We start from the raw sequence: 14,397 nt of genomic DNA, 5'->3' as shown, positions 1-14,397 counted from the left end.
TATTTTTATTTTTTTAAATTTAGGTGCTCACCACCTTTGTTGGTGAAAGTCTCAATTTCCCAAATGATGATGGATCAAGACATTCTGCTCCAAACAAATAGCAATAGGCATGTCTACAAACAGGTCCCAATCATACCAGAGAAAGTCAATACAAATACGCATCAAGGATATCATGGAGTGGAGTGTCTGTCAAAAAATAGCCTCAGATAAGACGACAATTTTACACGCAAAAAATGGAAGATGTATTTTTCTGAGGGTCTTTTATACACAGGTTCACAGCTACGTGGAGGTAACACAGAAGTCTGTTCATTTTGCTTAAGAGCAGAATTTAAGAAATAAAATCTGCAAATGCTGGATCTGAGTGGAACTTTGCTCCATTATGAGTCACTCCACATCCAGTTTCACAGATAGACCACTGGAAGATAAGCAAAGATGTTTATTTCTACTTCAAAAAGAGTTACGAAAAAAAACTTTAAAGAAACAGCTGCTCAGTTAAAACAATGGCAGTACTTCCTCACAAGGCTCACATAATTGATGTTCCTGTACAGAACTCAAAATGCATGCTTTGTATTTTTGCTAATGAATGACTGAGCCAGTAATAGAAATTTTGATAGACAACGGTGAAATAAAGGGTCCTATTCAACTGCAGATTTTATTTGTATCCAACACAATGAGGTTTTCATGATGCATTGCAACTGTGGGCACAATATATCTCTTCAACAACATGAATATGATTACAACTCAGAGTCAAAGAATGACTCCATGGACCACCCTTCAAATAGAAATGTATATTTAAAAAAAAAAATCAATTTCTTTGCATTAGTTGAGCTTCTAGATTTTATCAATAGCTGGGTCAGAGCCACTGGACCACATTTGCAGCTGATATAAATCAACATAGCCACTGGAGCTCCAAAGTACCGCAGCAGAAGACTATTTACAATAGTCATAATGAACTAAGACGAGTGAAATAACAAAGTAACAATTCAGCTGGTGACTGAATTTTCATCAAAAAGGGGAGAAGGAGGAAAAAAATTAAAAGAGAGAATCGGGTGTTAGGAATCTGAAAAATGCTCACTGAGCACAGAGTATAGAAAGCCATTTAAAGTAATTAGTAAATACACTTCTGAAATCTTACTTCCGATATAAGCCTCTAAAATGTAGGTTTCCACTTAAACTGACAGTAGAGGATACTTAAGTAGAGATGCTTAAAGACTAGTAACAAACAACAACAACCTCCAGCTTCTGAGTAGATGAATTGGTATTCAAAGACGATAGTCAGTGTTATGCACTAATTTAAGCTAGATGTCCAACTTCCTATTGGCTAAGCTTCATCTGATTTTGGCTCTATGTGAGTAACAGACTTGATTACTTTCCATATCCCTTCCATGTTATCAAACATAATCAATTACAAAAATAAATACATACAGGGTAATTCATTTTACATTGAAAAATTTTGGTTTATGGACAGAAATTTGAGAAAGCATAATTCATGGTATGAATTGGAACTGGAAAAGCAGAAGCATCACATATTGCAATAGTAATATGAAAGCTTCAAAAGGAAGGAAAGCATTTATAACATCTATAGAAGAATGCAGCATAGATAGAACATGCTCCCTATATTAACAGTTGACATACAAAACACGCTAACATCCTGAAACTTGATCTGTGGCTAACTAATCCAATTTCTTTAACTTAAAGCAGTTGAAGTTATTGGACATGAAAATTCAAAACAAATTTATCTGAGATATTTGAATCAGAATCTGTCAGAGACTAATTTCTTGCACAGCCAAGATTCTGCACTCAGGAAAGGAGCAATTCTCCCATGGAATGTTTTGCAAACTCATTCTGATCTCTGCAAACATCTCCTTTATTCAGAACTTTTCTCTACATGAAAAGTAATCATCCTTTGTTTTCATAGGCAGGTTCATTCCGACAATTTGCTATCAAAAGTTCAGCCTATCACAAAAAAGATTAAACAAATCACACTGTGTCTGCTTAGATTCTTTAATTGTTGCAGGGGAACACCAACTTGACTGTCAAGAAAGGATAATATAGGCAAATGCTTTCCTGCATAATAACCTGCTCTTGGGAATCTCCTTTAGCAGGGGTGTTGGACTGGAGATATCCAGTCCAACAGAGCTCTATTTCAACCCCTGTGATTCTGTCAAAGAAAAATCTCTGTCCAAATACTAGTAAACAATTTAGCTGTATATTTGATGCAGAGCAAGTGAAAGGACACAAATGACTCTAGTTGAATGGATAAGACCTGAATTAATGTTTACAAAAATAATAAACTCCTCCTGCCTCACAACCATCCTGAATACAAAGGCTATGACTTGCAAGCTCAACTTCTTGAAATCTTATATTCATAGAAAGGCTTGATTAAATAACTGTGGCCCATGCCCTCAAAGGCTTCACTTATCCATACAAATTCATCATCACTTATGTCAAGGTGAATTATGACAGTTTTCCTATACATTTCCTACACTTTAAGCTTACATTTTTCAGATCCCACATGAATCAAGCAAGCATAGAAATTAATCTTGTGTTCAGAGACTGGCAACTATATCCATTTATTTAAAATTTGCCTATATGGCTAGACTTACTTTTGAAAAAGATCTCTCATAGGACAGGATTAGTTCAACTCTTCCTTGGCAAACTTTGTTATACTCCAACTAACATTGCAAATACCCCTATCAGAACAGAGACAGTACTGAGATGTTACAGTTTAGTTTAGAGATTATAAGCTTCTTAAATCTAAGAATATCTTTCAGGCAAAAACATTTCCTGATTAAAAACTAAGAATAAAGAATCCAACAAACTCTTAAAGACAGAGTCAGTAAATAATATAGCCTCCAAGCAGCAAATATTGAATGAATTCCTGTGTGGAACACCAGAGACAGCTATATTTGGTTAATGTCCTAAATCAAATTGGGATGTAAATAATTCATAAATTCTGTTTTAGGTCCTCAGAGTTAAGTAAGTTTTATTGCCAGTGGTGTCTACATACCTTCTCTTTCCTCTCCCACACTTCAAAAAATGGGGAGAAGGGAATGTATTTGTGAGTTCTGGTATTAATTCCTTCAGCAGTCTGCAAGGGCTGACCACACCCTAAAGGTAGTTTGTCTCTTCCATGTGTGAATCAAACTGTATACTTCTGGAGAATATCTTGTTCCCCTTCATTAGATGGCTGAATTCACTGCTTGTTTCCTCATGTGACCTCTGACTACAGATTTATACAGTTGATGGTGAATGCTCCAACAGGCTATATTAAAATCATGCAGAAAAGATCTCCCAGAATCCTTCAAGAAGCAGAAACTATGGGCAAAGTGCCTCTTCGCGTCTGTCCAATACCCCTATAATAAGCTAACTAGAGAAAAAAAAAAAAAGAGGTTCTGTAACCTTTTGTTTATGGATAGCAACGAATTAAATTGTCTGTCTCAAAACAGACTGATCAAAGGTTGATATGGGATGCAGACTTAGGACTACAAGAGGCATCCCTGAACAATCATAGAATGACTTTGATGGATCTTCAATATTATCTAGTTACATCCTCCTTGCCTAAAGCCCCATCCAGCCCGGCCTTGAAAACCTCCCCAGGGATGAGGCATGCACAGATTCTCCAGCAGCTTATTCCAGTGTCTCACTGCCCTCATAAGTAAAGAATATCTTCCAAATGCCTGGTGGATGATCCTGCCAAATATGTATCATCAGGTAATCCAAGCATCTAATGATGTCTTTCAGATAAGCTTTATGTAAGAAAAAACAACAATGGTGGATCCTCTGTTTTGGCAAGTTCAGATTGAAATTTCTCCTTAGCCCTAGATGCTTGCCTGCCTACCTACCTCAAGCCACAAGTACTAGATTAATCCTTAAATTTACATTCAATCTCTGTTCTCATGCTGATCTAAAAATAGCTTTCAAAAGCCATGATTGATTTTAAATCAAGAAATCAAGTCCTGGCCTTCCATAATTACATGGACAAAAATTTACTCTTACCAGCAGTAATTTTTAGCATCCAGTAAACTTCATTTTGCCACCAGAATAACTCCACTACCCTAAATGGAATCAATCTAGTCAACATTATGCTAACAACTTAATAGAACTCATCTGAGACACATGAATCAAGCGTTTTTACTCCAACAAGCTCAGCAGTAAGATTTAGTGCATCCAAAGCTTTATGGCCTTAATTTATTTACCTCATTACAGGCATTCATGGTAGGCTATCAAAAACTGTGTTGTAACAGAACACACAGAACAAGACTTTTCTTAAGATGAACCCACAGAGACAAATCTTTCTTAACTGAAGTTCCCACCAGACAGCTGGAACCTATGGGTGCCAACATCAAATGCAGACACGTGGAATTTGGCAGCAGAGGTCTGGCTCAAACCCTGCTGACTTCATCAGCTGACATCCTGCAGCAGTCATTTTGGGTTCCATCTTTCCAATTACCTGTGTCTACTCATAACAGCATTTTAAAAGACCTGAAAATAAGGAGGTCCAGGTTTCATTGACTGTCCTAAATCTTAAAGGGAGTCAACTTGCAGCGAGAGGTTATCCTTAGATAGTTTCATTTCTCACTGCTAAGGCTGAAATTGAATATGATAATATAACAAGATGAAGGGCATCACTTGGATTTTTCATACATATATACGTAAACAAACCTAGGGATCCTCATTAAAAACATCTTACAAACGTTATCTTCAGAAAACTCATTTGCAAACAGCAGAGAATAACTGACTTCAGCCGGTTCCTCCCATAGTGAAATTCCTAAGTTTCACGGATTATATAAAATTACTGTAAATGAATTCCAACCATGCCTGCCGGGCATAGTGAGAAAACAACACAAAGAAAGATAAGCAACTGTAGTTATGCAAATTGTTCCTGGTTTATCTTTTGCTAAGGTTAACAACAATGCAGCTGCACCAAGTTTATACTATAAAGTATAAAACGGAAAATGCCTGTGGTAAGAGACCATGATGAAAGGAAGAAAGAAAAAGGAGCTTTATAACCTTATGTTATGTGCATAAAAGTGTTTTCAAGATATTTGATCTCTCTTCCAAAAAAGCCCTTGCAATCATAATCTTAAGATCTCGGCCTTAGTTGTAAGCAACTGCAATATCTGGATTCTGCACAGTTTTCACCCATTCAAAGTAGATATTTAAAAGCATATTCCAATCTTTGTTATTTCCTCTTGCATCTGTTAGATCCTCTGATAACCATAAAGGATGTGGGATAAAATTCTGGCTTAGCTGAGCTATTGTAAGAAGTCTACTGATTTCTGCAGAAGCAAGGTTTCATTTGTGGTCAAAGGAATTATCTCCTTGGTTTGCCCATGCTCTCACTATCACTAAACCTCTCTGTTGACTTCCCATTCATTATGTATGTAGCAATTCCTATTCTTTAAGGGCATGCATTCACGTCACCTAGCCTCCACACAAAACCAAGCTTCACGTTCTCATTTACTCATATGGCTCCAAAGAGGAACTACTGACTCTTCATTTTTTTCCATGTTAACTCCAAGAGGTCTTCATGGCTACCCAGTTTCAAGGCATAGAGAGCTTACTTCCTGCCTGAATTCATTATAAACACTGTCTCATCCACTTTGAGCTTCGTGGAATAGTTAAAGTAACCAGAAAGCCTGTGCTTGAATCTACAAACCAAAAATGTCATGTCATTTCCTCTTCAGCACTCAACCTTTTTCTCTTAGAAAACCTTTTCTGCTTAGAAAATAAAAGTTTAAGGACATTGAGACTTAGAAACAGATCTAGCATAAAGGGGTGAGACTACTTACCTTCATGCTTACTTTGTAACCCAAGGTCTGAAAATAGTATTCCAACTAACTCTAAAGCACCCTCAAGAACAGGAACAGTCCTCCATGACTTTCCTGATGTTTGTCTATGCTGAAAGTAATTCAAGAAATTAATTCTAATTTCTGCTGTTCCACTTTGCCCCAGCTAGTTCCAAATTATCCACATACTTCCTGGTTAGCGTTTTGATTTGCACTTCTTGAGAGCAAACACAGAACAGAGGAAACAGTCACACAGCAAATGCTATGATGCTATTTTGCCCTAAGCCCCGTCATGCAGAGAGCAGCAATTCAGCAGCTGGCAAACGCTTACAAATTCCAGTCTCATACACACACAGTAAGTCTCATTCCAGAGCAAAAGCACTTATGGCATCTTGAAGCTGCTGCCACTGACTGAAAAATAAAATAATTTATTGAGAAGAATGCAGCAAGCAACACCTCCAGCGCACACCACTGCACTTCAGCAACATCTCCTCCTCTTATCCCCATAGTACTGGGGCTTGCAAAGAGAAAGCTGCAGTCTGAAAATGGATTTTTAATAGTTTCCCATCACCAATAGCATCGAAATCTCAATTCTGTCTGTTATAAATCAGCAGTGCTGTCATGGCTTTGAAACTGTCCTGAATTACAGTGGTGGAGGATCTAGCAACACACACGCTGTATTTTCAACTCATGATATGATTCAGAAAAGAGGGAAAACCTCATTTTCACAGTGCACCTGAGAACATGCACATAAGCAAGCAATCTGTCTAAATTAAAGCTATACACTGCATGCAATATTGTTTACCAATTCAAAGATTAACAAAGGTAAACTAAATTGGAGCTCTGCAGATAGGAAAGCATGTTAAAAGGGAGCTTTCTTGTTGTTTGTATCTATGAGATTCTCCAAGGGACTTTTGTGACAGTAAATCACATTTAGATACACATCGAACATTTAGCAAACTTGTGCACAATGCAGTGAAACAGAAGTAAGATATAATTAACTAGTGACATGACAGCTAACAAATGTGTTTCTGGGCAGTTACTGCATGCCTCATGTGGCATTATGAGGCACCAAAGCCAAATGCTCTGGGTACATTAACTATCAGAAAGGGGCCATAATTCTCCCCAACTGTGCAACCTGCCACATTTCATTTCTATTTTGAATTCACAGAATCACATTTTGAAATGTGACTTGTTAATGAGAAAGAAAGAAAAAAGGAAAGACAACGAGACCTGTGTATTGCAAAATAGAAGCATGAAATTCACAGAAGGCTACCCGAAGGTCTTCCAGATTTCAGTCATCTAGGAGTAAACCATATGGTGAATACCAAAGACAAATAATAAGTTTGAGATCCAGTGTTAGTATTCCTTTTAGTCAAAGATCTTTCTTCTTACTCAAAAAACGGTAGATGCCAGATTGTAAGTGCCAGACTTCAGTAGCATAACACGAACTGTAGAAAAAAAATAAAAATTAAAGACAACAACCAAGAGTACAGCACCCAGCAGAGTATATGGAAAGAAGAAACTTTGCTGAAGAATTCACGTGCTCAAGCAGATTAATACTTCCTCTGCCTGAATCACAGTCATGCTGGGAAAAAAATATACAGTGATGCTGGAGCTCTGGAAAGTGTCATTCCTCCACACAGTATATGACTGCAGCACTAGTCACGTAAATTCAACACCATCAGACACTTAAATTCAACAGCAACTGTTAATTACTCAGCACCTACTGGCGGTTTGTCCCCTCTAGCCAATAAGCAGGGCTGAAAAGGTCTACAGGCCCCATCATGCTGATTAGTGGTGATTAACAGTGATTTGCCTGTTTGATCCAGGATTTATACACAGTGTGAGCTGTGCTGGAAATCAATCTACATAACTGGGATTTAGATCTGAGCTGCTGGGGAAGATGTCCCTGCTTTGCTGGTTGTCAGAAGTAGGCAATGTGCCAAAAAGAGAACTCAAGCATGCAAGCAAACCCTTTAATTTCTACCACTGGAGCCTGCAGCATCTTCAGTGAACCTTGCCAGTACCAATACTTCAACATGCATAAGGGTATATCTAAACACGGCAGTGTAAGACAGCAAAGCAAGTACTATTAAGGGCATTTTCAGAGCCTGCTCCCTAAACAATACAGTGTGTAGAAAAGTCCTTGCACCACAAACCAGTCTGTCATACTCAATATACTAAGGGCAGTGTTCACACATCTCAACTATAAGCAATTACCTTGGACAGGCATGTTAACCTCTCCATCTCTCCAAATATGCTCTGGAGTCAGATCACCTGCCACTTTCCTTCCGTGGAGATTAGCCTTGTAAATTCACTGCATGAAATTTAGTGTCTGAAACACTAACTTGGAATAACACCTCTCGCTGATTTTTTCTCTTAACAGCACTTCAAGTAAGCTTCAGCACAAATAGTAAAGACGTGTTGATGAAGAAACTGAGTCCATCCCAACAGAGAGAGCCTAGATGCTTTGTGAGGCACAAGGACAAAATTTTCTTTGCTGTCTTCAGAAGTCAAGCAAATTGGAACCCCCCAAAAACCCAAATAAGTTAACATAAAAAATAATCAGAAGTAGTTTCAATTTTATTAAACTGCCTTCAAAGACTGTCACCCCTAAGCCTATAGTTACAAGGCAAACAATTCATTATATATTGCATAATTTTTTTCTGAAGACATTCTTTTTATTGATACTTCTTCCATAACATCTTAGAAAACTCTGCCTTCAGATTCTTTTGGATTTTAAAGTTGATGCTTTAATAACTGTTAAGATATATTTTAAGGATTATCAGTGTTTAATTTTAATTCACAGAAAATTGTTCCGATATTTTGTTCTTAGACTTCCAATTAAACAGAGAAATCAGCCACTTGCACAGTTGCATTCCACAACAGCCCAAGAGAAAACAAGGTGGCCCAGCTGAGGTTAAATGGCATTGAACACTCCTGGGGCCTGGCTTCACCAAAGCCCTGAATCCCAGGATGCCAGATGGAAAAGCAGAAGGGCAGTGCAGATCACCAGAAAGAATCTGACCTCCTGGTATAGGAAGACATTCTCTACAGAGCTGAGAAGTTATAGGCACTGCTCAAACTGTCAACTTAGATGGCCAGCTCTGGAAATTCCAGTCCCAGTTTATAAACCAAGATGACATTGATTAAACAGCATAAAGCCTCCTATACTCATGAGCTGCTTTGTTATAAAGTCCTCTTCTGCCTCCCTCCTCTTTTGTCATTGAAATAATTTGATTGCATTAGTGCTGTAATTAACAAAGTCAAGTTCCCCTGTGCAAATCATCTGGGTAAGTACTTTCTGTCTCTACGCAAGAATGTCTCTACATTGCGAATGCCCCTGGTTACTGGGCACAGGACAAGCTGCAGAAAACGTGAATTAAATATTATTACACATCATTCAAATGCCTTAAAATGAATTTCAGAAGGTGTTTTATGAGCTACAACAAAAAGAGTGTTAGAATACCCTTCCCCTGCTCTTTTATCTCTGCTATCTCAAGGATAGAAGTGCTCTGCCCAAATGAAAAGTAGTTAAAGAAAGAGTGGATTTTCACTATAACAGCAAACAGCCATATTAAATAGCTCTCAACAATGTTACAGAAAATGAAGAGACCTTAAGCATGCAGTGCAGCTACATCAGACACCAGATGGACAAGTATAATATGAGGAGACGGAGGCTGTGAAGTACTGTAAGAACTTCAATTAAAAGAATAAATCAATAGGTGGTTATAAAGTACAATCTTTCGTCACATTTGTTGGAGGTCACAGACACCATTGAAGATCCAGAAGGATCAGTATAACCAGCAAGAACAAAATTCAGCTATCCCAAGAGGCCGATACCCACCCTTGATGAGACATATTGTATATGATTCTCTCCTTTGCGGTAAAGGAGAATTTGAGTTTGAACTCTCTTAACTCATTGAAATCTAGCCACTCAGTGTTTGCTTGAATTCGATCCAACAGAAGCAAATGGCAGAAGACCGCAAGGAGCACTTCTCAATGCCCAAGTGAAGAGACTGACTCCACATATATTGATGGGACAAAGGAAATCCTTGCTAATTAGTAGACGGGACATGGAGCACAAAGGGAAACTAAGTTGTTCAGCCTGGTATAAAAGAACATCCTTCATCAAGAAGTATAAAAGACATATTTCTACCACATGGACCAGACGGGATGAGTAATTCTACTCATCTACTTACATAAACCTCTGTGTTGCATTACTTCCGAACATCCCCACTGTGCTATGTTGCAAAACCAACTCAGGATTTAGTGAGTGCCTACAGGTCTTGAAGACCCACTGATCAGGCTCTGCTGACCCTCAAATATTAGTGCAGTCAGCCAACAGGAAAACCCAGCAGTAGGAGTCTTTTTGTAAGCTTTGGTGTATATTTAGAGCAAAAGTGGACATCTGTGCAATGCGGTGATTCTCACTATAAGACCTCTACTTAAGTCCTTATCAGGTCAGATGCTTGGCACTCTCCTTCCTCTGAATAGCAGGGGTACAGGTGCTGGCAGCTGGGGATTCATCTACCTCTGCACAACATGGAACTTGATCTAGTTAGAACAATTCTGCAAGAAGAAACCTATTACTTTAAACCTTAAATCCATTCAATATTTTCCCTCACCTACATCATTAAGCCACATTTCTAATCCCCACAGAAGCTGCACTGGGGCACAGAAAATTCTGGATTTCAGAAATGTGGATTCCGTGGTGTTTAACCCTGCAGATGAGATCATCCCACAGTTTTTGTCTCCAGGGAAAGAGAGCACTTACTCCTCTCCTCTACACTTTTCTTTACTGACTAGTTCCATAAAAAAGAGAAAGAAAAAAAAACCACAACCACACATATCCCCAAAAAACACCATGCATCACACCAGCTCTGATATTTCTACCCCTGTCAAATTTAGTTGAAATTGGGGAAGTTCCTAAGCTTCTTAGAAGAACTGACAGATGTTATATGTATGTAGTACATATGATGTTAGATGTATGTAGTACTACACATAGTACTACATCATAAACTTTTTTTTCTCAATAAAACTTGTTAATAATAAAAAGCCTATAGAGCAGGCATTAGAATTAAGCTTCCTCACTCTCAGCCCAACAACAAAACAAACAAACAACACCAATAAGAGTACAAATAACAGCAATTCTTTTTCAGTTTCAAGTCTTTGAAACAATATACTGTTTAGGAGCTTTGCTCCTACTCCACCAGTACTATTCTTAATAGTTTTGAATTGGGAGTCAGGGGCCTTGAGCTGGGTCTTCACTGCCAGACATTGTTTAGTTTAGCTCTCCATTATCAGATTGTTGCAAGTCAGTAAGAGAAGAACAAAAAGGAAAACAGTGAAAGGGGGAACGATAAGAAACTACAAAGGCATGCAAAATAGGAGAGCCTCCCCAAACTGGGACAAAGGTCAAGATGAAGACTCCTGACTTCATCCAAGAGCGACCACCGAGTGGGGAGGAAGACGTCGAGCCTTCATCCAACGACCACCAGAAGGAGCTACAACGCATGTGCAAAGGGGAGGGAGAACATGCAAATGAATTCCCGGAAAAGTAATGAATATGTAACAGGGCTCAATGAATATGTATAAGTTTGGCTTTTAAATGTCTAACACTTTTGTCTAGGGGTATGCGAGTTTGGTAGGGCAGTGACCCCCTCGCATCCGGTGTGGGCGCAGCACCGTAATGAACATACCTGCTTTATAACCTAATCTCGGGTTATGGATTTTGATTCCTCAAGTCAGTTTTATGCAAAAGTTTTAGGAGACAGTGTCTTCTAAAAAGCAGTATAAAAAAGAAAATAACTCCATTGGAAAAGTTCAACACAAGGTAAATTTCAAACAGTTTATAGCCTCCCAAACGCCAGGTACAGAGGTGGTCTCTATTAGCCTTTAGTAAGGACACAAGAATTTTTTCTTTCCTCCCTCCAGCAAAGTCACAACTTCTTGTCATAACAATGATCCCACTCACCCGTGCATGAGTTTCCCACAGTCTCACCATCCGTCCCATCCATCCCATGATCTCGCATCCCTTGTATTGCAACCACAGCTAGCAATGTACATTCTGGTAAGCCTTGCAACAAAAACAGAAGACACAGCATGAAGGAACATGTCTGCATAAGTGCATGATTGAGCTCCAGGAACCAGCAGCATTCACTTGTGCTCTTTTTGCGGTAGTTAAGAAAAATAAAGCAACTCTCTAGATTTTCTTAATAAAAAAAAGAAAATAAATTAAAACACACACCATTTTAACTAGCCCATCATTCATATCACCAGGTGTAGGAGATATAATCAGTCAACTAGAAATAATCCATCTGGTGGAAACCAAGTGAAAAAATGCTCATCCTTATTTTTTACATTGCATACTACATAAAAAAGGCTCCGATTTTGAGTTTTACTTAAATTCTATTAAAGCTACAATGGTTCACTTGCTTTGTAACTGAATCAAAGATAACTCTTGCCAACAGTGTGGCAGTACAGGATAGAGAAGGGTTAAAATAACAAAGACAACTATTTCAAAACATATCTACCCCTCATGTATATGACATACTAGTCTGTCCCCTAGCCTATCACCATTTTTGATTTCACAACCATACAAAGCCTATCACTTCTGGGCTAATCGTTAAAGTTGTCTGTCCTTTGCAGCCACCACATGCATTTTTTTTCTGATGCACCTAGGTCCTAATTCTTACCTCACCCTCTAAATAATTTCTGAACAAGAAAAGTTGAAGATCGGAAAGCATCCTAGGATTATAGCAGAGACAGAATCTTGAAGGTGTACAAGATTCCTTCTCTGCTACTTATCTTGCAAAATGTTCGTTTCTCTCCCACAGTGCTTTGCAAATACCTACATCAGGTGGAGGCACTTTCTTTTTGAGAAAACACAATTACTGACTTCCTTAGCTTCCTGCTGATTCTTGCTTGTGAATAATAGCCAATCTTCCCCCTCCAGTTACCAATTAGTACCTCCAATGAAAAGGTGGGAAAAAACACTTACCAGATGCATTGTGACTTTGGTCAGGGCTTTAATGCAGTTTCTTACATTATAAAGGGTCATATAGAGTGAATATCCTATTGTATCCAGAGCGAAGGTTAACTGCTATTCATTGTGATTCTGGGGATACAAACAGCATGACTACACTGACAAAACAATGTTGCTTGAAAGGTAGTAGAGAACATTTTCCATCCAGTTTCCACTTTTGCCTCCTTTTTGGTCAGAACAGCAAATACAGTGACATTTTGAAGCATCGTGCTGTTTTCAGTACTTGTGTATATCTAAAAAGAAATCTCTATACAATTGAAATACTTGTGTTGTAATAAAACATCCTAAAAATAATTTGCACATTGTATTCCTCAATTAGTGTCTTCCACTTTTATTTTAGTTAAAAATGCTTTAAATAAAGGCATTTTATTCAACATCAACTTCAACCCCTTCCTCTATGAGTTTTTTTTTAAATGCTTAAAATAAAAAGAATGAACAAATATCTCTCGCTGAAATTTCACTGAAATTGATAATTCTTGCCATAAATCACTTGGCACGGATAGATCTTACATATTCCCAGTACGTGATACAATTCAAAACGTTCTCATGCAAAAATAAACAAATACTGAGCACTATTATCTGTCTCAAAAATGTTTTAGAAGGGAGAAGTACAGAATTTTTGTTTCTCTTCTTTACCATGAGGAATACTTCTGTTAGAAGCATCAGCAGGCTGAGGGCCACAGCTGCTGCCTTTTCCCATTGCAGATCCAGCCAGTACCACATATACCAGAGACACACAAACACACACTGACAGAGACAGGACACTGACATGAATGGTTGCACAGGCTGGCCAAGCCAAGGGATGCCTTGAACAGCATTTACACATAGGACTCATGTGAAACTGTAGAAAGCTGAGTCCCCTTCCTCCTCTCCAGCTGGCAGAGAGAGAAATTCACTAGTGAAGGTACACATGCAGCACTCTCCAGGTGCGCAAGCACGTACACATTCATGGATCCTTTGAGCAGCAGCACCTCCACCCAGATTTCAAGCTTCTTACCCCATTCATGGGTGTCATGGTTTTGTGATTTTCGGTTATTGGTATTCCACATCATAACATCATGTAGTGAATGTACCAGGTTCTCAGAAGAGAAGGACTACTACAATCCCCACAGTACTTTGCTCCTCTGTTACCATTCCCAGCCAGAGGGAAAGATAAAAATTTGCAAATCACGAGACCTCATCCCTTTTTCTGCCCATCTCTCATCCTGGCAGCACCTCACTCTCCAGCCGTCTTATCGTCGGTAGTAGAGTAAGGCCTACCTTGATTTTGGGACATTCTCTCTCTCTGTATTGGATTTATCAGCTTAAATTGTAATTATATTGTATTATAGTGTGTTGTTTTGCATTCCGATATCTTATTTAGTAAATTAGTTTGTTTCTCCTCAGGTTGTTGCCGCTGTTCTTTGCTCTCAGGGCCATCTCCTTACCCTTTTCCCGGGGCATGGGCCCATGGGTCCCCGTCCCATTCGTCACAGAACTGGGCTGAATGCCCGTAAACCGTTGACAACGGGCTGGTTAGTTCAGCTTGAAGTTCACTGCAAGTACACACCCACT

At 38.7% G+C, this 14,397-nt stretch overlaps 1 protein-coding gene across 47 annotated transcripts in view; it reads right to left on the bottom strand.

Moving 5' to 3' along the window:
• LOC110399220 overlaps nucleotides 1–14,397 on the bottom strand; it is a 585,449-nt gene that overhangs the window by 248,056 nt on the left and 322,996 nt on the right. Inside the window, exons 1-2 of one of the 47 annotated variants that reach the window (XR_002439021.1) lie at nucleotides 12,799–13,976; nucleotides 11,773–11,874 (exon numbers count right to left, since the gene is read on the bottom strand). The exons of 45 other annotated variants lie outside the window; for them this stretch is intronic. The gene's annotated coding sequence lies outside the window, so the exon portion shown is untranslated. Of the gene's footprint in view, nucleotides 1–11,772; nucleotides 13,977–14,397 lie in introns of those variants that run through there. One more of the 47 variants, XR_002439014.1, reaches the window with a different exon arrangement.

This window comes from Numida meleagris, chromosome 5, assembly GCF_002078875.1.
Source record: "Numida meleagris isolate 19003 breed g44 Domestic line chromosome 5, NumMel1.0, whole genome shotgun sequence".
Classification (NCBI taxonomy): domain Eukaryota; kingdom Metazoa; phylum Chordata; class Aves; order Galliformes; family Numididae; genus Numida; species Numida meleagris.
Note: the sequence above shows the minus strand (reverse complement) of the source record. Positions and strands in the feature narration are given on the sequence as shown.